This window comes from Phyllobates terribilis, unplaced genomic scaffold (assembly GCF_046119375.1).
Source record: "Phyllobates terribilis strain yellow unplaced genomic scaffold, ASM4611937v1 Scaffold_22__1_contigs__length_20350403, whole genome shotgun sequence".
NCBI lineage: Eukaryota > Metazoa > Chordata > Amphibia > Anura > Dendrobatidae > Phyllobates > Phyllobates terribilis.
This window is the reverse complement of record NW_027362782.1, coordinates 6,020,103-6,043,289: the sequence shown is the minus strand read 5'-3', so window position 1 is coordinate 6,043,289 and position 23,187 is coordinate 6,020,103.

Sequence of the window (23,187 nt, the reverse complement as noted above, 5' to 3'; positions counted from 1 at the left end):
TGGTCAAATATCTGTATTTTATGGAAACCTTTGATATTGTTATTAATTAGGGTAAATATTTCATTTGATAAAATATGTGCTGTAATAAGATCTCTCTTTCTTTAAGAAGAATAGCTATATGCGTGTTAATAGCACTTGTTTTCTTGTCCGGTATTTATAATACTGTCTTTTGGGACGGCAAACCGGTCTATATTATTACTGATGTGGATCAAAATCACTCTCTGGGGGTTTGTGGACTGGCCACCCACTTACCGACCGATGATTGATGTTTGTATGCACATCATGTTCTTCTCTCCCCTGTGTGTGCTCCCTGCTTCTGTTGTTCTCCGCTCGCGTGTTGCGGTCTGAGCGTGGGGAGCGTGCCCTCGGTCGCCCGGACGACGGGGAAGTGACGTGGTTTCTCTTCCTGTGTCACCGGGTGGCGGGGATACCGTCCGCACGCCGGAACCAGCGGGATGCTGCAGCGGGGGGTACACTCATTGGACGCCTTTGATGATCATGTCTTATATAAATATATTCACCTGCCCTGTCTGGCCACGCCTCCTGACGAAGCCACTCAGGTGAAACGCGCGTCGAGGCGCGCTGTCTGTTTCCCATTCTGCGGACTACATACCTTTATATTTAATATGACTCAAGGTAATGTGTGACTATATATTGTGTGTATATTTATGCGATTATTGTAACTATCTGGTCTTATCGATCAGATTGGTCCCCTATTTGTCCCTATCTAGTCACTTTATTTACTTGGGTCCTAGTGTAGTCTGAGACCTGGACATTAGTCCTAAGACTTACACTTGAATACATAAGGCGGATTTCTGTCTGCAGTTGGGTATGAGTCTTTTTATCTTTTCACTGGGGTTTGCTTGTGCTCACCCCTGATCGTATCCTCTCAGCCATCTACTATTATACATACTTTCTAAATTTATTTATTTTTGGAATACTGTCTGTTATTTAATAAAATATTATTATTTGTTTCACCCTTAATTAGTATTCCTTTGCTTTTCTTATGATTGTGAGTGGTGTCCTTCACTATATTGCCTGTGGATATTGGTCTCATCCCTCCATCCTTGGTTTTTCTCTTCTTTTTTGGTTCTTGTTAAGCTACTGCGACCTGAACATCTCTTCCGAGGGGCATTTAAACCATCCTGTTAAGCTACTGCGACCTGCATGACTTTTCCAAGGGGCATTTAAACCATCTTGTTAAGCTACTGTGACCTCTACCGCTCTTCCACGGGGCATTTAAACCATCTTGTTAAGCTACTGCGACCTGCACGTCTCTTCCAAGGGGCTTTTAATCCATCTTGGTTAGCTACTGCGACCTGCAAGCCTCTTCTAAGGGGCATTTAAACCCTCTTGTTAAGCTACTGCGACCTACACGTCTCTTGCAAGGGGCATTTAAACCATCTTGTTAAGCTACTGCGACCTGCACGTCTCTTCCAAGGGGCATTTAAACCGTCTTGTTAAGCTACTGCAATCTGCACGTCTCTTCCAAGGGGCATTTAAACCGTCTTGTTAAGCTACTGCAACCTGCACGTCTCTTCCAAGGGGCATTTAAACTGTCTTGTTAAGCTACTGCGACCTCCACCTCTCTTCCAAGGGGCATTTAAACCGTCTTGTTAAGCTGCTGCGACCTGCACGTCTCTTCCAAGGGACATTTAAACCCTCTTGTTAAGCTACTGCGACCTGCACGTCTCTTCCAAGGGGCATTTAAACTGTCTTGTTAAGCTACTGCGACCTGCACATCTCTTCCAAGGGGCATTTAAACCGTCTTGTTAAGCTACTGCGAACTTCACCGCTCTTACAAAGGGCATTTTAACCGTCTTGTTAAGCTTCTGTGACCTCCACTGCTCTTCCATGGGGCATTTAATCCATCTTGTTAAGCTACTGCGACCTGCACGTCTCTTCCAAGGGGCATTTAATCCGTCTTGTTAAGCTACTGCGAATTGCACGTCTCTTCCAAGGGGCATTTATACTGTCTTGTTAAGCTACTGCGACCTGCACGTCTCTTCCAAGGGGCATTTATACTGTCTTGTTAAGCTAATGCGACCTGCACGTCTCTTCCAAGCGGCATTTAAACTGTCTTTTTAAGCTACTGCGACCTGCACGTGTCTTCCAAGGGGCATTTAAACCGTCTTGTTAAGCTACTGCGACCTTCACCGCTCTTCCAAAGGGCATTTTAACCATCTTGTTAAGCTACTGTGACTTGCACTTCTCTACCAAGGGGCATTTAAACTGTCTTGTTAAGCTACTGCGACCTCCACTGCTCTTCCAAGGGGCATTTAATCCGTCTTGTTAAGCTACTGCGACCTGCACGTCTCTTCCAAGGGGCATTTAAACCATCTTGTTAAGCTACTGCGACCTGCAAGTCTCTTCCAAGGGGCATTTATACTGGCTTGTTAAGCTACTGCGACATGCACGTCTCTTCCAAGCGGCATTTAAACTGTCTTGTTAAGCTACTGCGACCTGCACATCCCTTCCAAGGGGCATTTAAACCGTCTTGTTAAGCTACTGCGACCTTCACCGCTCTTCCAAAGGGCATTTTAACCATCTTGTTAAGCTACTGTGACCTGCACTTCTCTACCAAGGGGCATTTAAACTGTCTTGTTAAGCTACTGCGACCTCCACTGCTCTTCCAAGGGGCATTTAATCCGTCTTGTTAAGCTACTGCGACCTCCACTGCTCTTCCAAGGGGCATTTAATCCGTCTTGTTAAGCTACTGCGACCTGCACGTCTCTTCCAAGGGGAATTTAAGCCATCTTGTTAAGCTACTGCGACCTGCACATCTCTTCCAAGGGGCATTTAAACCGTCTTGTTACGCTACTGCGACCTCCACCGCTCTTCCAAGGGGCATTTAAACCGTCTTGTTACGCTACTGCGACCTCCACCGCTCTTCCAAGGGGCATTTAAACCGTCTTGTTAAGCTACTGCGACCTGAACATCTCTTCCGAGGGGCATTTTAACCATCTTGTTAAGCTACTGCGACCTGCACGTTTCTTCCAAGGGGCATTTAAACCGTCGTGGTTAGCTACTGCGACATGCAAGCCTCTTCTAAGGGGCATTTAAACCCTCTTGTTAAGCTACTGCGACCTGCATGTCTCTGGCAAGGGGCATTTAAACCGTCTTGTTAAGCTACTGCGACCTGCACGTCTCTTCCAAGGGGCATTTAAACCGTCTTGTTAAGCTACTGCGACCTGTAAGTCTCTTCCAAGGGGCATTTAAACCATCTTGTTAAGCTACTGCAACCTGCACGTCTCTTCCAAGGGGCATTTAAACCATCTTGTTTAGTTACTGCGACCTGCACGTCTCTTCCAAGGGGCATTTAAACCGTCTTGTTAAGCTACTGCGATCTCCACCTCTCTTCCAAGGGGCATTTAAACCGTCTTGTTAAGCTACTGCGACCTGCACATCTCTTCCAAGGGTCATTTAAACCGTCTTGTTAAGCTACTGCGAACTTCACCGCTCTTCCAAAGGGCATTTTAACCGTCTTGTTAAGCTACTGTGACCTCCACTGCTCTTCCAAGGGGCATTTAATCCGTCTTGTTAATCTACTGAGACCTGCACGTCTCTTCCAAGGGGCATTTAAACCATCTTGTTAAGCTACTGCGACCTGCACGTTTCTTCCAAAGGGCATTTAAACCGTCTTGTTAAGCTACTGCGACCTGCACATCCCTTCCAAGGGGCATTTAAACCGTCTTGTTAAGCTACTGCGACCTGCACGTCTCTTCCCAGGGACATTTAAAACCGTCTTGGTAAGCTACTGCGACCTGCAAGCCTCTTCCAAGGGGCATTTAAACTGTCTTGTTAAGCTACTGCGACCTTCACATCTTTTCCAAGGGGCATTTAAGCCATCTTGTTAAGCTACTGCGACCTGCATGTCTTTTCCAAGGGGCATTTAAACCGTCTTGTTAAGCTACTGTGACCTCCACTGCTCTCCCAAGGGGCATTTAAACCATCTTGTTAAGCTACTGCGACCTGCACGTCTCTTCCAAGGGGCATTTAAACCGTCTTGTTAAGCTACTGCGACCTGCACGTCTCTTCCAAGGGGTATTTAAACTGTCTTGTTAAGCTACTGCGACCTGTACGTCTCTTCCAAGCGGCATTTAAACTGTCTCGTTAAGCTACTGCGACCTCCACCTCTCTTCCAAGGGGCATTTAAACCGTCTTGTTAAGCTACTGCGACCTCCACCGCTCTTCCAAGGGGCATTTAAACCGTCTTGTTAAGCTACTGCGACCTGCACGTCTCTTCCAAGGGGCATTTAAGCCGTCTTGTTAAGCTACTGTGACCTGCACATCTCTACCAAGGGCCACTTAAACCATCTTGTTAAGCTACTGCGACCTGCATGTCTCTTCCAAGGGGCATTTAAACTGTCTTGTTAAGCTACTGCGAACTTAACCGCTCTTCCAAAGGGCATTTTAACCGTCTTGTTAAGCTACTGTGACCTGCACGTCTCTACCAAGGGGCATTTAAACCGTCTTGTTAATCTACTGGGACCTCCACTGCTCTTCCAAGGGGCATTTAATCCGTCTTGTTAAGCTCCTGCGACTTGCACTTCTCTTCCAAGGGGCAATTAAACCGTCTTGTTAAGCTACTGCGAACTGCACGTCTCTTCCAAGGGGCATTTAAACTGTCTTTGTAAGCTACTGCGACCTGCACGTCTCTGCCAAGGAGCATTTAAACCGTCTTGTTAAGCTACTGCAACCTGCACGTCTCTTCCATGGGGCATTTAAACCATCTTGTTAAGCTACTGCGACCTGTACGTCTCTTCCAATGTGCATTTAAACCGTGTTGTTAAGTTGCTGCGACCTGTATGTCTCTTCCAAGGGGCATTTAACTGTCTTGTTAAGCTACGGCGACCTCCACAGCTCTTCCAAGGGGCATTTAAACCGTCTTGTTAAGCTACTGCGACATGCACGTCTCTTCCAAGGGGCATTTAAACCGTCTTGGTAAGCTGCTGCGACCTGCAAGCCTCTTCCAAGGGGCATTTAAACCGTCTTGTTAAGCTACTGCGACCTCCATGTCTTTTCCAAGGGGCATTTAAAATGTCTTGTTAAGCTACTGTGACCTCCACCGCGATTCCAAAGGGCATTTAAACCATCTTCTTAAGCTACTGCGACATGCACGTCTCTTGCAAGGGGCATTTAAACCGTCTTGTTAAGCTACTGCGACCTGCACGTCTCTTCCAAGGGGCATTTAAACCATCTTGTTAAGCTACTGCGACCTGCACGTCTCTTCCAAGGGGCATTTAAACCATCTTGTTAAGCTACTGCGACCTGCACGTCTCTTCCAAGGAGCATTTAAACTGTCTTGGTAAGCTACTGCGACCTCCACCTCTCTTCCAAGGGGCATTTAAACCGTCTTGTTAAGCTACTGCGACCTGCACGTCTCTTCCAAGGGGCATTTAAACCGTCTTGTTAAGCTGCTGCGACCTGCACGTCTCTTCCAAGGGGCATTTTAACCATCTTGTTAAGCTACTGCGACCTGCACGTCTCTTCCAAGGGGCATTTAAACCGTCGTGGTTAGCTACTGCGACATGCAAGCCTCTTCTAAGGGGCATTTAAACCCTCTTGTTAAGCTACTGCGACCTGCACGTCTCTGGCAAGGGGCATTTAAACCGTCTTGTTAAGCTACTGCGACCTGCACGTCTCTTCCAAGGGGCATTTAAACCGTCTTGTTAAGCTACTGCGACCTGTAAGTCTCTTCCAAGGGGCATTTAAACCATCTTGTTAAGCTACTGCAACCTGCACGTCTCTTCCAAGGGGCATTTAAACCATCTTGTTTAGTTACTGCGACCTGCACGTCTCTTCCAAGGGGCATTTAAACCGTCTTGTTAAGCTACTGCGATCTCCACCTCTCTTCCAAGGGGCATTTAAACCGTCTTGTTAAGCTACTGCGACCTGCACATCTCTTCCAAGGGTCATTTAAACCGTCTTGTTAAGCTACTGCGAACTTCACCGCTCTTCCAAAGGGCATTTTAACCGTCTTGTTAAGCTACTGTGACCTCCACTGCTCTTCCAAGGGGCATTTAATCCGTCTTGTTAATCTACTGAGACCTGCACGTCTCTTCCAAGGGGCATTTAAACCATCTTGTTAAGCTACTGCGACCTGCACGTTTCTTCCAAAGGGCATTTAAACCGTCTTGTTAAGCTACTGCGACCTGCACATCCCTTCCAAGGGGCATTTAAAACGTCTTGTTAAGCTACTGCGACCTGCACGTCTCTTCCCAGGGGCATTTAAACCGTCTTGGTAAGCTACTGCGACCTGCAAGCCTCTTCCAAGGGGCATTTAAACTGTCTTGTTAAGCTACTGCGACCTTCACATCTCTTCCAAGGGGCATTTAAGCTATCTTGTTAAGCTACTGCGACCTGCATGTCTTTTCCAAGGGGCATTTAAACCGTCTTGTTAAGCTACTGTGACCTCCACTGCTCTCCCAAGGGGCATTTAAACCATCTTGTTAAGCTACTGCGACCTGCACGTCTCTTCCAAGGGGCATTTAAACCGTCTTGTTAAGCTACTGCGACCTGCACGTCTCTTCCAAGGGGTATTTAAACTGTCTTGTTAAGCTACTGCGACCTGTACGTCTCTTCCAAGCGGCATTTAAACTGTCTCGTTAAGCTACTGCGACCTCCATCTCTCTTCCAAGGGGCATTTAAACCGTCTTGTTAAGCTACTGCGACCTCCACCGCTCTTCCAAGGGGCATTTAAACCGTCTTGTTAAGCTACTGCGACCTGCACGTCTCTTCCAAGGGGCATTTAAGCCGTCTTGTTAAGCTACTGTGACCTGCACATCTCTACCAAGGGCCACTTAAACCATCTTGTTAAGCTACTGCGACCTGCATGTCTCTTCCAAGGGGCATTTAAACTGTCTTGTTAAGCTACTGCGAACTTAACCGCTCTTCCAAAGGGCTTTTTAACCGTCTTGTTAAGCTACTGTGACCTGCACGTCTCTACCAAGGGGCATTTAAACCGTCTTGTTAATCTACTGGGACCTCCACTGCTCTTCCAAGGGGCATTTAATCCGTCTTGTTAAGCTCCTGCGACTTGCACTTCTCTTCCAAGGGGCAATTAAACCGTCTTGTTAAGCTACTGCGAACTGCACGTCTCTTCCAAGGGCCATTTAAACTGTCTTTGTAAGCTACTGCGACCTGCACGTCTCTGCCAAGGAGCATTTAAACCGTCTTGTTAAGCTACTGCAACCTGCACGTCTCTTCCATGGGGCATTTAAACCATCTTGTTAAGCTACTGCGACCTGTACGTCTCTTCCAATGTGCATTTAAACCGTGTTGTTAAGTTGCTGCGACCTGTATGTCTCTTCCAAGGGGCATTTAACTGTCTTGTTAAGCTACGGCGACCTCCACAGCTCTTCCAAGGGGCATTTAAACCGTCTTGTTAAGCTACTGCGACATGCACGTCTCTTCCAAGGGGCATTTAAACCGTCTTGGTAAGCTGCTGCGACCTGCAAGCCTCTTCCAAGGGGCATTTAAACCGTCTTGTTAAGCTACTGCGACCTCCATGTCTTTTCCAAGGGGCAGTTAAAATGTCTTGTTAAGCTACTGTGACCTCCACCGCTCTTCCAAAGGGCATTTAAACCATCTTCTTAAGCTACTGCGACATGCACGTCTCTTGCAAGGGGCATTTAAACCGTCTTGTTAAGCTACTGCGACCTGCACGTCTCTTCCAAGGGGCATTTAAACCATCTTGTTAAGCTACTGCGACCTGCACTTCTCTTCCAAGGGGCATTTAAACCATCTTGTTAAGCTACTGCGACCTGCACGTCTCTTCCAAGGAGCATTTAAACTGTCTTGGTAAGCTACTGCGACCTCCACCTCTCTTCCAAGGGGCATTTAAACCGTCTTGTTAAGCTACTGCGACCTGCACGTCTCTTCCAAGGGGCATTTAAACCGTCTTGTTAAGCTGCTGCGACCTGCACGTCTCTTCCAAGGGGCATTTAAACCGTCTTGTTAAGCTACTGCGACCTGCACATCTCTTCCAAGGGGCATTTAAACCGCCTTGTTAAGCTACTGCGACCTTCACCGCTCTTCCAAAGGGCATTCTATCCATCTTGTTAAGCTACTGTGACCTGCATGTCTCTACCAAGGGGCATTTAAACCGTCTTGTTAAGCTACTGCGACCTCCACTGCTCTTCCAAGGGGCATTTAATCCGTCTTCTTAAGCTACTGCGACCTGCACTTCTCTTCCAAGGGGCATATAACCATCTTGTTAAGCTACTGCGAACTGCACGTCTCTTCCAAGTGGCATTTAAACTGTCTTAATAAGCTACTGCGACCTGCACGTCTCTTCCAAGGGTCATTTAAACCGTCTTGTTAAGCTTCTGCGACCTGCACGTCTCTTCCAATTGGCATTTAAACCATCTTGTTAAGCTACTGCGACCTGTACGTCTCTTCCAATGGTCATTTAAACCGTCTTGTTAAGCTGCTGCGACCTGTATGTCTCTTCCAAGGGGCATTTAAACCGTCTTGTTAAGCTACTGCGACCTCCACTGCTCTTGCAAGGGGCATTTAAACAGTCTTGTTAAGCTACTGCAACCTGTACGTCTCTTCCAAGGGGCATTTAAACTGTCTTGTTAAGCTACTGCGACCCCCACCTCTCTTCCAAGGGGCATTTAAACCGTCTTGTTAAGCTGCTGCGACCTGCACGTCTCTTCCAAGGGACATTTAAACCCTCTTGTTAAGCTACTGCGACCTGCACGTCTCTTCCAAGGGGCATTTAAAATGTCTTGTTAAGCTACTGCGACCTGCACATCTCTTCCAAGGGGCATTTAAACCGTCTTGTTAAGCTACTGCGAACTTCACCGCTCTTACAAAGGGCATTTTAACCGTCTTGTTAAGCTACTGTGACCTCCACTGCTCTTCCAAGGGGCATTTAATCCGTCTTGTTAAGCTACTGCGACCTGCACGTCTCTTCCAAGGGGCATTTAAACCGTCTTGTTAAGCTACTGCGAACTGCAAGTCTCTTCCAAGGGGCATTTAAACCAACTTCTTACGATACTGCGACCTCCACCGCTCTTCCAAGGGGCATTTAAACCGTCTTGTTAAGCTACTGCGACCTGCACTTCTCTTCCAAGGGGCATTTAAACCATCTTGTTAAGCTACTGCGACCTGAACATCTCTTCCGAGGGGCATTCAAACCATCTTGTTAAGCTACTGCGACCTGCACGTCTCTTCCAAGGGGCATTTAAACTGTCTTGGTTAGCTACTGCGACCTGCACGTCTCTGGCAAGGGGCATTTAAACCGTCTTGTTAAGCTACTGCGACCTGCACGTCTCTTCCAAGGGGCATTTAAACCGTCTTGTTAAGCTACTGCGACCTGCAAGTCTCTTCCAAGGGGCATTTAAACCGTCTTGTTAAGCTACTGCAACCTGCACGTCTCTTCCAAGGGGCATTTAAACCATCTTGTTTAGCTACTGCGACCTGCACGTCTCTTCCAAGGGGCATTTAAACCGTCTTGTTAAGCTACTGCGACCTCCACCTCTCTTTTAAGGAGCATTTAAACCGTCTTGTTAAGCTACTGCGACCTCCACCTCTCTTTTAAGTGGCATTTAAACCGTCTTGTTAAGCTACTGCGACCTGCACATCTAACCCAAAGGTCATTTAAACCGTCTTGTTAAGCTACTGCGAACTTCACCGCTCTTCCAAAGGGCATTTTAACCGTCTTGTTTAGCAACTGTGACCTCCACTGCTCTTTCAAGGGGCATTTAATCCGTCTTGTTAAGCTACTGCGACCTGCACGTCTCTTCCAAGGGGCATATAAACCGTCTTGTTAAGCTACTGCAAACGGCTCGTCTCTTCCAAGGGGCATTTATACTATCTTGTTAAGCTACTGCGACCTGCACGTCTCTTCCAAGGGGCATTTAAAGTGTCTTGTTAAGCTACTGCGACCTGCACGTCTCTTCCAAGGGGCATTTAAACCGTCTTGTTAAGCTACTGCGACCTGTAAGTCTCTTCCAAGGGGCATTTAAACCATCTTGTTAAGCTACTGCAACCTGCACGTCTCTTCCAAGGGGCATTTAAACCATCTTGTTTAGTTACTGCGACCTGCACGTCTCTTCCAAGGGGCATTTAAACCGTCTTGTTAAGCTACTGCGATCTCCACCTCTCTTCCAAGGGGCATTTAAACCGTCTTGTTAAGCTACTGCGACCTGCACATCTCTTCCAAGGGTCATTTAAACCGTCTTGTTAAGCTACTGCGAACTTCACCGCTCTTCCAAAGGGCATTTTAACCGTCTTGTTAAGCTACTGTGACCTCCACTGCTCTTCCAAGGGGCATTTAATCCGTCTTGTTAATCTACTGAGACCTGCACGTCTCTTCCAAGGGGCATTTAAACCATCTTGTTAAGCTACTGCGACCTGCACGTTTCTTCCAAAGGGCATTTAAACCGTCTTGTTAAGCTACTGCGACCTGCACATCCCTTCCAAGGGGCATTTAAAACGTCTTGTTAAGCTACTGCGACCTGCACGTCTCTTCCCAGGGGCATTTAAACCGTCTTGGTAAGCTACTGCGACCTGCAAGCCTCTTCCAAGGGGCATTTAAACTGTCTTGTTAAGCTACTGCGACCTTCACATCTCTTCCAAGGGGCATTTAAGCTATCTTGTTAAGCTACTGCGACCTGCATGTCTTTTCCAAGGGGCATTTAAACCGTCTTGTTAAGCTACTGTGACCTCCACTGCTCTCCCAAGGGGCATTTAAACCATCTTGTTAAGCTACTGCGACCTGCACGTCTCTTCCAAGGGGCATTTAAACCGTCTTGTTAAGCTACTGCGACCTGCACGTCTCTTCCAAGGGGTATTTAAACTGTCTTGTTAAGCTACTGCGACCTGTACGTCTCTTCCAAGCGGCATTTAAACTGTCTCGTTAAGCTACTGCGACCTCCATCTCTCTTCCAAGGGGCATTTAAACCGTCTTGTTAAGCTACTGCGACCTCCACCGCTCTTCCAAGGGGCATTTAAACCGTCTTGTTAAGCTACTGCGACCTGCACGTCTCTTCCAAGGGGCATTTAAGCCGTCTTGTTAAGCTACTGTGACCTGCACATCTCTACCAAGGGCCACTTAAACCATCTTGTTAAGCTACTGCGACCTGCATGTCTCTTCCAAGGGGCATTTAAACTGTCTTGTTAAGCTACTGCGAACTTAACCGCTCTTCCAAAGGGCTTTTTAACCGTCTTGTTAAGCTACTGTGACCTGCACGTCTCTACCAAGGGGCATTTAAACCGTCTTGTTAATCTACTGGGACCTCCACTGCTCTTCCAAGGGGCATTTAATCCGTCTTGTTAAGCTCCTGCGACTTGCACTTCTCTTCCAAGGGGCAATTAAACCGTCTTGTTAAGCTACTGCGAACTGCACGTCTCTTCCAAGGGCCATTTAAACTGTCTTTGTAAGCTACTGCGACCTGCACGTCTCTGCCAAGGAGCATTTAAACCGTCTTGTTAAGCTACTGCAACCTGCACGTCTCTTCCATGGGGCATTTAAACCATCTTGTTAAGCTACTGCGACCTGTACGTCTCTTCCAATGTGCATTTAAACCGTGTTGTTAAGTTGCTGCGACCTGTATGTCTCTTCCAAGGGGCATTTAACTGTCTTGTTAAGCTACGGCGACCTCCACAGCTCTTCCAAGGGGCATTTAAACCGTCTTGTTAAGCTACTGCGACATGCACGTCTCTTCCAAGGGGCATTTAAACCGTCTTGGTAAGCTGCTGCGACCTGCAAGCCTCTTCCAAGGGGCATTTAAACCGTCTTGTTAAGCTACTGCGACCTCCATGTCTTTTCCAAGGGGCAGTTAAAATGTCTTGTTAAGCTACTGTGACCTCCACCGCTCTTCCAAAGGGCATTTAAACCATCTTCTTAAGCTACTGCGACATGCACGTCTCTTGCAAGGGGCATTTAAACCGTCTTGTTAAGCTACTGCGACCTGCACGTCTCTTCCAAGGGGCATTTAAACCATCTTGTTAAGCTACTGCGACCTGCACTTCTCTTCCAAGGGGCATTTAAACCATCTTGTTAAGCTACTGCGACCTGCACGTCTCTTCCAAGGAGCATTTAAACTGTCTTGGTAAGCTACTGCGACCTCCACCTCTCTTCCAAGGGGCATTTAAACCGTCTTGTTAAGCTACTGCGACCTGCACGTCTCTTCCAAGGGGCATTTAAACCGTCTTGTTAAGCTGCTGCGACCTGCACGTCTCTTCCAAGGGGCATTTAAACCGTCTTGTTAAGCTACTGCGACCTGCACATCTCTTCCAAGGGGCATTTAAACCGCCTTGTTAAGCTACTGCGACCTTCACCGCTCTTCCAAAGGGCATTCTATCCATCTTGTTAAGCTACTGTGACCTGCATGTCTCTACCAAGGGGCATTTAAACCGTCTTGTTAAGCTACTGCGACCTCCACTGCTCTTCCAAGGGGCATTTAATCCGTCTTCTTAAGCTACTGCGACCTGCACTTCTCTTCCAAGGGGCATATAACCATCTTGTTAAGCTACTGCGAACTGCACGTCTCTTCCAAGTGGCATTTAAACTGTCTTAATAAGCTACTGCGACCTGCACGTCTCTTCCAAGGGTCATTTAAACCGTCTTGTTAAGCTTCTGCGACCTGCACGTCTCTTCCAATTGGCATTTAAACCATCTTGTTAAGCTACTGCGACCTGTACGTCTCTTCCAATGGTCATTTAAACCGTCTTGTTAAGCTGCTGCGACCTGTATGTCTCTTCCAAGGGGCATTTAAACCGTCTTGTTAAGCTACTGCGACCTCCACTGCTCTTGCAAGGGGCATTTAAACAGTCTTGTTAAGCTACTGCAACCTGTACGTCTCTTCCAAGGGGCATTTAAACTGTCTTGTTAAGCTACTGCGACCCCCACCTCTCTTCCAAGGGGCATTTAAACCGTCTTGTTAAGCTGCTGCGACCTGCACGTCTCTTCCAAGGGACATTTAAACCCTCTTGTTAAGCTACTGCGACCTGCACGTCTCTTCCAAGGGGCATTTAAAATGTCTTGTTAAGCTACTGCGACCTGCACATCTCTTCCAAGGGGCATTTAAACCGTCTTGTTAAGCTACTGCGAACTTCACCGCTCTTACAAAGGGCATTTTAACCGTCTTGTTAAACTACTGTGACCTCCACTGCTCTTCCAAGGGGCATTTAATCCGTCTTGTTAAGCTACTGCGACCTGCACGTCTCTTCCAAGGGGCATTTAAACCGTCTTGTTAAGCTACTGCGAACTGCAAGTCTCTTCCAAGGGGCATTTAAACCAACTTCTTACGATACTGCGACCTCCACCGCTCTTCCAAGGGGCATTTAAACCGTCTTGTTAAGCTACTGCGACCTGCACTTCTCTTCCAAGGGGCATTTAAACCATCTTGTTAAGCTACTGCGACCTGAACATCTCTTCCGAGGGGCATTCAAACCATCTTGTTAAGCTACTGCGACCTGCACGTCTCTTCCAAGGGGCATTTAAACTGTCTTGGTTAGCTACTGCGACCTGCACGTCTCTGGCAAGGGGCATTTAAACCGTCTTGTTAAGCTACTGCGACCTGCACGTCTCTTCCAAGGGGCATTTAAACCGTCTTGTTAAGCTACTGCGACCTGCAAGTCTCTTCCAAGGGGCATTTAAACCGTCTTGTTAAGCTACTGCAACCTGCACGTCTCTTCCAAGGGGCATTTAAACCATCTTGTTTAGCTACTGCGACCTGCACGTCTCTTCCAAGGGGCATTTAAACCGTCTTGTTAAGCTACTGCGACCTCCACCTCTCTTTTAAGGGGCATTTAAACCGTCTTGTTAAGCTACTGTGACCTCCACCTCTCTTTTAAGTGGCATTTAAACCGTCTTGTTAAGCTACTGCGACCTGCACATCTAACCCAAAGGTCATTTAAACCGTCTTGTTAAGCTACTGCGAACTTCACCGCTCTTCCAAAGGGCATTTTAACCGTCTTGTTTAGCAACTGTGACCTCCACTGCTCTTTCAAGGGGCATTTAATCCGTCTTGTTAAGCTACTGCGACCTGCACGTCTCTTCCAAGGGGCATATAAACCGTCTTGTTAAGCTACTGCAAACGGCTCGTCTCTTCCAAGGGGCATTTATACTATCTTGTTAAGCTACTGCGACCTGCACGTCTCTTCCAAGGGGCATTTAAAGTGTCTTGTTAAGCTACTGCGACCTGCACGTCTCTTCCAAGGGGCATTTAAACCGTCTTGCTAAGCTACTGCGACCTGCACATGCCTTACAAAGGGCATTTAAACCGTCTTGTTAAGCTACTGCGACCTTCACCGCTCTTCCAAAAGGCATTTTAACCATCTTGTTAAGCTACTGTGACCTGCACTTCTCTACCAAGGGGCATTTAAACCGTCTTGTTAAGCTACTGCGACCTCCACTGCTCTTCCAAGGGGCATTTATTCCGTCTTGTTAAGCTACTGCGACCTGCACGTCTCTTCCAAGGGGCATTTAAACCATCTTGTTAAGCTACTGCGAACTGCAAGTCTCTTCCAAGGGGCATTTAAACCGTCTTGTTGCGCTACTGCGACCTCCACCGCTCTTCCAAGGGGCATTTAAACCATCTTGTTAAGCTACTGCGACTTGCACGTCTCTTCCAAGGGGCATTTAAACCGTCTTGGTTAGCTACTGCGACCTGCAATCCTCTTCTAAGGGGCATTTAAACCCTTTTGTTAAGCTACTGCAACATGCACGTCTCTGGCAAGGGGCATTTAAACCGTCTTGTTAAGCTACTGCGACCTGCACGTCTCTTCCAAGGGGCATTTAAACTGTCTTGTTAAGCTACTGCGACCTTCAAGTCTCTTTTAAGGGGCATTTAAACCGTCTTGTTAAGCTATTGCGACCTGCACATCTCTTCCAAAGGTCATTTAAATCGTCTTGTTAAGCTACTGCGAACTTCACCGCTCTTCCAAAGGGCATTTTAACCGTCTTGTTAAGCTACTGTGACCTCCACTGCTCTTTCAAGGGGCATTTAATCCGTCTTGTTATGCTACTGCGACCTGCACGTCTCTTCCAAGGGGCATTTAAACCGTCTTGTTAAGCTACTGCAAACGGCACGTCTCTTCCAAGGGGCATTTATACTGTCTTGTTAAGCTACTGCGACCTGCACATCTCTTCCAAGGGGCATTTAAACCGTCTTGTTAAGCTACTGCGACCTGCACGTCTCTTGCAAGGGGCATTTAAACCGTCTTGCTAAGCTACTGCGACCTGCACGTCTCTTCCAAGGGGCATTTAAACCATCTTGTTAAGCTACTGCGACCTGCACGTTTCTTCCAAAGGGCATTTAAACCGTCTTGTTAAGCTACTGCGACCTGCACATCCCTTCCAAGGGGCATTTAAACCGTCTTGGTAAGCTACTGCGACCTGCAAGCCTCTTCCAAGGGGCATTTAAACTGTCTTGTTAAGCTACTGTGACCTTCACATCTCTTCCAAGGGGCATTTAAGCCATCTTGTTAAGCTACTGCGACCTGCATGTCTTTTCCAAGGGGCATTTAAAACGTCTTGTTAAGCTACTGCGTGCTGCAAGCCTCTTCTAAGGGGCATTTAAACCCTCTTGTTAAGCTGCTGCGACCTGCACGTCTCTGGCAAGGGGCATTTAAACAGTCTTGTTAAGCTACTGCGACCTGCACGTCTCTTCCAAGGGGCATTTAAACCGTCTTGTTAAGCTACTGCGACCTGCAAGTCTCTTCCAAGGGGCATTTAAACCGTCTTGTTAAGCTACTGCAACCTGCACGTCTCTTCCAAGGGGCATTTAAACCATCTTGTTTAGCTACTGCGACCTGCACGTCTCTTCCAAGGGGCATTTAAAACGTCTTGTTAAGCTATTGCGACCTCCACCTCTCTTTTAAGGGGCATTTAAACCGTCTTGTTAAGCTAGTGCGACCTGCACATCTCTTCCAAAGGTCATTTAAACCGTCTTGTTAAGCTACTGCGAACTTCACCGCTCTTCCAAAGGGCATTTTAACCGTCTTGTTAAGCTACTGTGACATCCACTGCTCTTCCAAGGGGCATTTAAACCGTCTTGCTAAGCTACTGCGACCTGCACATCCCTTCCAAAGGGCAATTAAACCCTCTTGTTAAGCTACTGCGACCTTCACCGCTCTTCCAAAGGGCATTTTAACCATCTTGTTAAGCTACTGTGACCTGCACTTCTCTACCAAGGGGCATTTAAACCGTCTTGTTAAGCTACTGCGACCTCCACTGCTCTTCCAAGGGGCATTTAATCCGTCTTGTTAAGCTACTGCGACCTGCACGTCTCTTCCAAGGGGCATTTAAACCGTCTTGTTAAGCTACTGCGAACTGCAAGTCTCTTCCAAGGGGCATTTAAACCGTCTTGTTAAGCTACTGTGACCTCCACTGCTCTTCCAAGGGGCATTTAAACCGTCTTGCTAAGCTACTGCGACCTGCACAACCCTTCCAAAGGGCATTTAAACCGTCTTATTAAGCTACTGTGACCTTCACCGCTCTTCTAAAGGGCATTTTAACCATCTTGTTAAGCTACTGTGACGTGCACTTCTCTACCAAGGGGCATTTAAACCGTCTTGTTAAGCTACTGTGACCTCCACTGCTCTTCCAAGGGGCATTTAATCCGTCTTGTTAAGCTACTGCGACCTGCACGTCTCTTCCAAGGGGCATTTAAACCATCTTGTTAAGCTACTGCGAACTGCAAGTCTCTTCCAAGTGGCATTTAAACCGTCTTGTTACGCTACTGCGACCTCCACCGCTCTTCCAAGGGGCATTTAAACCGTCTTGTTAAGCTACTGCGACCTGCACGTCTCTTCCAAGGGGCATTTAAACCGTCTTGTTAAGCTACTGCGACCTGAACATCTCTTCTGAGGGGCATTTAAACCATCTTGTTAAGCTACTGCGACCTGCACGTCACTTCCAAGGGGCATTTAAACCGTCTTGGTTAGCTACTGCGACCTGCAAGCCTCTTCTAAGGGGCATTTAAACCCTTTTGTTAAGCTACTGCGACCTGCACGTCTCTGGCAAGGGGCATTTAAACCGTCTTGTTAAGCTACTGCGACCTGCACGTCTCTTCCAAGGGGCATTTAAACCGTCTTGTTAAGCTGCTGCGACCTGCACATCTCTTCCAAGGGGCATTTAAACCACCTTGTTAAGCTACTGCGACCTTCACCGCTCTTCCAAAGGGCATTCTAACCATCTTGTTAAGCTTCTGTGACCTGCACGTCTCTACCAAGGGGCATTTAAACCGTCTTTTTAAGCTACTGCGACCTCCACCTCTCTTCCAAGGGGCATTTAAACCGTCTTGTTAAGCTACTGCTACCTCCACCTCTCTTCCAAGGGGACATTTAAACCGTCTTGTTAAGCTACTGCGACCTGCACATCTCTACCAAGGGGCATTTAAACCGTCTTGTTAAGCTACTGCGACCTGCACATCTCTTCCAAGGGGCATTAAAACCGCCTTGTTAAGCTACTGCGACCTTCACCGCTCTTCCAAAGGGCATTCTAACCATCTTGTTAAGCTACTGTGACCTGCACGTCTCTACCAAGGGGCATTTAAACCGTCTTTTTAAGCTACTGCGACCTCCACTGCTCTTCTAAGGGGCATTTAATCCATCTTCTTAAGGTACTGCGACCTGCACGTCTCTTCCAAGGGGCATTTAAACCATCTTGTTAAGCTTCTGCGACCTGCACGTCTCTTCCAATTGGCATTTAAACCATCTTGTTAAGCTACTGCCACCTGTACGTCTCTTCCAATGGGCATTTAAACCGTCTTGTTAAGCTGCTGCGACCTGTATGTCTCTTCCAAGGGGCATTTAAACCATCTTGTTAAGCTACTGCGACCTCCACTGCTCTTGCAAGGGGCATTTAAACAGTCTTGTTAAGATACTGCGACCTGCACGTCTCTTCCAAGGGGCATTTAAACCGTCTTGTTAAGCTACTGCGACCTGCAAGCCTCTTCCAATGGGCATTTAAACCGTCTTGTTAAGCTACTGCGACCTGCACATCTCTTCCAAGGGGCATTTAAACCGTCTTGTTAAGCTACTGCGAACTGCACGTCTCTTCCAAAGGGCATTTAAACCGTCTTGTTAAGCTACTGCGACCTCCACCGCTCTTCCAAGGGGCATTTAAACCGTCTTGTTAAGCGACTGCGACCTGCACGTCTCTTCCAAGGGGCATTTAAACTGTCTTGGTAAGCTACTGCGACCTGCAAGCCTCTTCCAAGTGGCATTTAAACCGTCTTTTTAAGCTACTGCGACCTCCACTGCTCTTCTAAGGGGCATTTAATCCATCTTCTTAAGCTACTGCGACCTGCACGTCTCTTCCAAGGGGCATTTAAACCATCTTGTTAAGCTACTGCGAACTGCACGTCTCTTCCAAGTGGCATTTAAAGTGTCTTGTTAAGCTACTGCGACCTGCAAGTCTCGTCCAAGGGTCATTTAAACCATCTTGTTAAGCTTCTGCGACCTGCACGTCTCTTCCAATTGGCATTTAAACCATCTTGTTAAGCTACTGCCACCTGTACGTCTCTTCCAATGGGCATTTAAACCGTCTTGTTAAGCTGCTGCGACCTGTATGTCTCTTCCAAGGGGCATTTAAACCATCTTGTTACGCTACTGCGACCTCCACTGCTCTTGCAAGGGGCATTTAAACAGTCTTTTTAAGCTACTGCGACCTGCACGTCTCTTCCAAGGGGCATTTAAACCGTCTTGTTAAGCTACTGCGACCTGCAAGCCTCTTCCAATGGGCATTTAAACCGTCTTGTTAAGCTACTGCGACCTGCACATCTCTTCCAAGGGGCATTTAAACCGTCTTGTTAAGCTACTGCGAACTGCACGTCTCTTCCAAAGGGCATTTAAACCGTCTTGTTAAGCTACTGCGACCTCCACCGCTCTTCCAAGGGGCATTTAAACCGTCTTGTTAAGCGACTGCGACCTGCACGTCTCTTCCAAGGGGCATTTAAACTGTCTTGGTAAGCTACTGCGACCTGCAAGCCTCTTCCAAGGGGCATTTAAACAGTCTTGTTAAGCTACTACGACCTGAACATCTCTTCCGAGGGGCATTTAAACCATCTTGTTAAGCTACTGCGACCTGCATGTCTTTTCCAAGGGGCATTTAAACCGTCTTGTTAAACTACTGTGACCTCTACCGCTCTTCCAAGGGGCATTTAAACCATCTTGTTAAGCTACTGCGACCTGCACGTCTCTTCCAAGGGGCATTTAAACTGTCTTGGTGAGCTACTGCGACCTGCAAGCCTCTTCGAAGGGACATTTATACCCTCTTGTTAAGCTACTGCGACCTGTACGTCTCTTGCAAGGGGCATTTAAACAGTCTTGTTAAGCTACTGCGACCTGCACGTCTCTTCCAAGGGGCATTTAAACCGTCTTTTTAAGCTACTGCAACCTGCACGTCTCTTCCAAGGGGCATTTAAACCGTCTTGTTAAGCTACAGCAACCTGCACGTCTCTTACAAGGGGCATTTAAACTGTCTTGTTAAGCTACTGCGTCCTCCACCTCTCTTCCAAGAGGCATTTAAACCATCTTGTTAAGCTGCTGCGACGTGCACGTCTCTTCCAAGGGGCATTTAAACCGTCTGGTTAAGCTACTGCGACCTGCACATCTCTTCCAAGGGGCATTTAAACCGTCTTGTTAAGCTACTATGAACTTCACCGCTCTTCCAAAGGGCATTTTAACCGTCTTGTTAAGCTACTGTGACCTCCATTGATCTTCCAAGGGGCATTTAATCCGTCTTGTTAAGCTACTGCGACCTGCACGTCTCTTCCAAGGGGCATTTAAACCGTCTTGTTAAGCGACTGCGACCTGCACGTCTCTTCCAAGGGGCATTTAAACGATCTTGTCAAGCTACTGCGACCTGCACGTCTCTTCCAAGGAGCATTTAAACTGTCTTGGTAAGCTACTGCGACCTCCACCTCTCTTCCAAGGGGCATTTAAACCGTCTTGTTAAGCTACTGCGACCTGCACGTCTCTTCCAAGGGGCATTTAAACCGTCTTGTTAAGCTGCTGCGACCTGCACATCTCTTCCAAGGGGCATTTAAACCGCCTTGTTAAGCTACTGCGACCTTCACCGCTCTTCCAAAGGGCATTCTAACCATCTTGTTAAGCTACTGTGACCTGCACGTCTCTACCAAGGGGCATTTAAACCGTCTTTTTAAGCTACTGCGATCTCCACTGCTCTTCTAAGGGGCATTTAATCCGTCTTCTTAAGCTACTGCGACCTGCACGTCTCTTCCAAGGGTCATTTAAACCATCTTGTTAAGCTACTGCGAACTGCACGTCTCTTCCAAGTGGCATTTAAACTGTCTTGTTAAGCTACTGCGACCTGCAAGTCTCTTCCAAGGGTCATTTAAACCGTCTTGTTAAGCTTCTGCGACCTGCACGTCTCTTCCAATTGGCATTTAAACCATCTTGTTAAGCTACTGCCACCTGTACGTCTCTTCCAATGGGCATTTAAACCGTCTTGTTAAGCTGCTGCGACCTGTATGTCTCTTCCAAGGGGCATTTAAACCGCCTTGATAAGCTACTGCGACCTCCACTGCTCTTGCAAGGGGCATTTAAACAGTCTTGTTAAGCTACTGCGACCTGCACGTCTCTTCCAAGGGGCATTTAAACCGTCTTGTTAAGCTACTGCGACCTGCAAGCCTCTTCCAATGGGCATTTAAACCGTCTTGTTAAGCTACTGCGACCTGCACATCTCTTCCAAGGGGCATTTAAACCGTCTTGTTAAGCTACTGCGAACTGCACGTCTCTTCCAAAGGGCATTTAAACCGTCTTGTTAAGCTACTGCGACCTCCACCGCTCTTCCAAGCGGCATTTAAACCGTCTTGTTAAGCGACTGCGACCTGCACGTCTCTTCCAAGGGGCATTTAAACTGTCTTGGTAAGCTACTGCGACCTGCAAGCCTCTTCCAAGGGGCATTTAAACAGTCTTGTTAAGCTACTACGACCTGAACATCTCTTCCGAGGGGTATTTAAACCATCTTGTTAAGCTACTGCGACCTGCATGTCTTTTCCAAGGGGCATTTAAACCGTCTTGTTAAACTACTGTGACCTCTACCGCTCTTCCAAGGGGCATTTAAACCATCTTGTTAAGCTACTGCGACCTGCACGTCTCTTCCAAGGGGCATTTAAACTGTCTTGGTGAGCTACTGCGACCTGCAAGCCTCTTTGAAGGGACATTTAAACCCTCTTGTTAAGCTACTGCGACCTGCACGTCTCTTGCAAGGGGCATTTAAACAGTCTTGTTAAGCTACTGCGACCTGCACGTCTCTTCCAAGGGGCATTTAAACCGTCTTGTTAAGCTACTGCAACCTGCACGTCTCTTCCAAGGGGCATTTAAACCGTCTTGTTAAGCTACAGCAACCTGCACGTCTCTTCCAAGGGGCATTTAAACCGTCTTGTTAAGCTACTGCGACCTGCACATCTCTTCCAAGGGGCATTTAAACCGTCTTGTTAAGCTACTGCGAACTTCACCGCTCTTCCAAAGGGCATTTTAACCGTCTTGTTAAGCTACTGTGACCTCCACTGATCTTCCAAGGGGCATTTAATCCGTCTTGTTAAGCTACTGCGACCTGCACGTCTCTTCCAAGGGGCATTTAAACCGTCTTGTTAAGCTACTGCGAACTGCACGTCTCTTCCAAGGGGCATTTATACTGTCTTGTTAAGCTACTGTGACCTGCACGTCTCTTCCAAGGGGCATTTAAACCATCTTGCTAAGCTACTGCGACCTGCACGTCTCTTTCAAGGGGCATTTACACCGTTTTGTTAAGCTACTGCGACATGCTTCGCTCTTCCAAAGGGCATTTTAACCGTCTTGTTAAGCTACTGTGACCTGCACGTCACTACCAAGGGGCATCTAAACCGTCTTGTTTAGCTACTGCGACCTCCACTGCTCTTCCAAGGGGCATTTTAAAAGTCTTGTTAAGCTGCTGCGACCTGTATGTCTCTTCCAAGGGGCATTTAAACCGTCTTGTTAAGCTGCTGCGACCTGTATGTCTCTTCCAAGGGGCATTTAAACCATCTTGGTAAGCTACTGCGACCTTCAAGCCTCTTCCAAGGGGCATTTAAACTGTCTTGTTAAGCTACTGCGACCTGCACATCTCTTTCAAGGGGAATTTTAGCCATCTTGTTAAGCTACTGCGACCTGCATGTCTTTTCCAAGGGGCATTTAAACCTTCTTGTTAAGCTACTGTGACCTCCACCGCTCTCCCATGGGGCATTTAAACCTTCTTCTTAAGCTACTGCGACCTGCACGTCTCTTCCAAGGGGCATTTAAACCGTCTTGGTAAGTTACTGCGACCTGCAAGCCTCTTCCAAGGGGCATTTAAACCGTCTTGTTAAGCTACTGCGACCTGCACATCTCTTCCAAGGGGCATTTAAACCGTCTTGTTAAGCTACTGCGAACTGCAAGTCTCTTCCAAGGGGCATTTAAACCGTCTAGTTACGCTACTGCGACCTCCAAAGCTCTTCCAAGGGGCATTTAAACCGTCTTGGTAAGCTACTGCGACCTGTAAGCCTCTTCCAAGGGGCATTTAAACCATCTTGGTTAGCTACTGCGACCTGCAAGCCTCTTCTAAGGGGCATTTAAACTCTTTTGTTAAGCTACTGCAACCTGCACGTCTCTTGCAAGGGGCATTTAAACAGTCTTGTTAAGCTACTGCGACCTGCACGTCTCTTCCAAGGGGCATTTAAACCGTCTTGTTAAGCTACTGCAACCTGCACGTCTCTTCCAAGGGGCATTTAAACCGTCTTGTTAAGCTACAGCAACCTGCACGTCTCTTCCAAGGGGCATTTAAACCGTCTTGTTAAGCTACTGCGACCTGCACATCTCTTCCAAGGGGCATTTAAACCGTCTTGTTAAGCTACTGCGAACTTCACCGCTCTTCCAAAGGGCATTTTAACCGTCTTGTTAAGCTACTGTGACCTCCACTGATCTTCCAAGGGGCATTTAATCCGTCTTGTTAAGCTACTGCGACCTGCACGTCTCTTCCAAGGGGCATTTAAACCGTCTTGTTAAGCTACTGCGAACTGCACGTCTCTTCCAAGGGGCATTTATACTGTCTTGTTAAGCTACTGTGACCTGCACGTCTCTTCCAAGGGGCATTTAAACCATCTTGCTAAGCTACTGCGACCTGCACGTCTCTTTCAAGGGGCATTTACACCGTTTTGTTAAGCTACTGCGACATGCTTCGCTCTTCCAAAGGGCATTTTAACC